Source organism: Lynx rufus, unplaced genomic scaffold (assembly GCF_022079265.1).
Source record: "Lynx rufus isolate CCGP_SWC_20201006 ecotype Redwood Valley unplaced genomic scaffold, mLynRuf1.p SCAF_3, whole genome shotgun sequence".
In the NCBI taxonomy this organism is placed as follows: Eukaryota; Metazoa; Chordata; class Mammalia; order Carnivora; family Felidae; genus Lynx; species Lynx rufus.
This window is the reverse complement of record NW_025814845.1, coordinates 90,888,077-90,889,965: the sequence shown is the minus strand read 5'-3', so window position 1 is coordinate 90,889,965 and position 1,889 is coordinate 90,888,077. Positions and strand designations below refer to the sequence as shown.

Below are 1,889 nucleotides of genomic sequence, written 5' to 3'. Positions count from 1 at the left end.
TGATTGGATAGTTCAATCTGTTTCCATTTAGAGTAATTATTGATAGGTAAGATTTACTATTGCCCTTTTTCCATTGTTTTATGCTTGTTTTGTAGATCCATTTGTTCCTTGCTTCTTACACTTCTGTCTTTTTTGTGGGTTTTGATGTTTTTGGTGTCAGTGTGCTTTGACTTCTTTATCATGGTCTTTTTTCAAATACCACAAGATTTTTCTTGTAGTTATGAGGCTTACATAAAATATCTTAGTCCAGAAGTGAGCATTGCTGGGTTGTGGAGAGAAGGTGACTGTGAGGAGAGCATTTCTCCATTGAGCACTTGGATTTATCTCCCTCATTTCCAACATTTATTTATTTTTGGGACAGAGAGAGACAGAGCATGAACGGGGGAGGGGCAGAGAGAGAGGGAGACACAGAATCCGAAACAGGCTCCAGGCTCTGAGCTGTCAGCCCAGAGCCTGACGCGGGGCTCGAACTCACGGACCGCGAGATCGTGACCTGGCTGAAGTCGGACGCTTAACCGACTGCGCCACCCAGGCGCCCCTATCTCCCTCATTTCCAACATGGAAGACACTTAGATCAATTCCCTGGACCCTGAAAAGCCATTACAATGCCCCTGTGATAAAAACCACAGATGAGGGTCTGCAGGTTTCCTTATCATCTTATCAAGTGTAAAAAGAATCTTTCTGATGTCACAAACAATTGGCTACTTGTCTCTTTAATGCTCACCACCAGGTTCTTTGGCCCCAAATCAGTCATTATATCTCAAGCTGTAATGATAAAAGTTGTATTGTGCAGGTTGTTGTCAACCAAACCAGAAATCTTGGACAGGAGACTCTGGCTGAGAGCATATGGCAGTTCCATACTTGCAATGAAGAGTGGGATAAAGATCTGTGGGAACAGACCAGCACCCATTTGTCTGGGGCACAACCAACTACTATGGCAACAACAGCCCTGAAAGCAACATAGTTATGGAACAAAAGAGTAAACTGGCTTCAGGTATGTGCATTCCCAAGTCTCTGCTATATGTTCTGCCATGGAAAAATAATGGAAGTGCACAGTAACAGAATGTCTATCTCATCAAATGCTGTGCCCTAGAAGACTCTTGCTTCTTTCCACTACCAGTGGGTTATTCATCTCTTTTCTCCTAAGCTAATTATAGAAAGATAAACTGTGACTTTCAAACTGAAAAGAAAATCTTAAATTTCTTAAGGAAAAAAGTGTTAAGAGGGGAGGAGATAAGATGGCGGAAAAGTAGGGGAACTGGGATGTCCCTTGTCCTTCAAACACAGCTGTATTGAGGTCAGAACACCCGAAATACCCAGGAATACAGTGTATGGAGTGACAGAAAAATCTCCACAGGTGGAAAGAGGTTGGTGGGACAGAGGTGCATATCTGTAAATTGGGAGAGATAAAATGGGTGGTGTTGGCATGGAAGAGGGGGAACTTCTTCTGTGGAGAGACAACAGAAAGACAAAGAGAGGCTGTGGAAGTGTGATATTTTATGTGGAAAAGAAAAAGACCTCTCTGGACCATGGACTGAGGAAGAAAAAATATGAAGAGTGACAGTTTCTACTTTGCAAACAGCCTTGGAAGCTAAACATCAGAGTTTTCAGGGGTGCATGACTTTCTCCAGACCAAAGCCACTGCTGTGTGATCATGTCCAGTTGGGAAGGAAGCCAGCCCTGGGGCACAGTAGCCATTTCAGGGGCGCACTGGGAAACAGTAGTCCCTTCTCTCGAGTCTGTGGGAAGAGGGTTTATTGCCCACCCAAGGACAAAAGACCCGCAGTCTCCAGCCAGAGGCCCTTTATCAGCAGGGTGGGGTGGTGCTACCCCAGATCCAGGTTCATGTTGTATGGGATCCTTTAAGATATCAGGTTTTGAATCCCAGC

At 44.4% G+C, this 1,889-nt stretch overlaps 1 pseudogene; it reads left to right on the top strand.

Annotated features, from left to right (window-relative positions):
* Window positions 1–558: 558 nt before the first annotated feature.
* LOC124520174 (gametocyte-specific factor 1-like) lies at window positions 559–1,059 on the top strand (annotated as a pseudogene).
* Window positions 1,060–1,889: the final 830 nt, after the last annotated feature.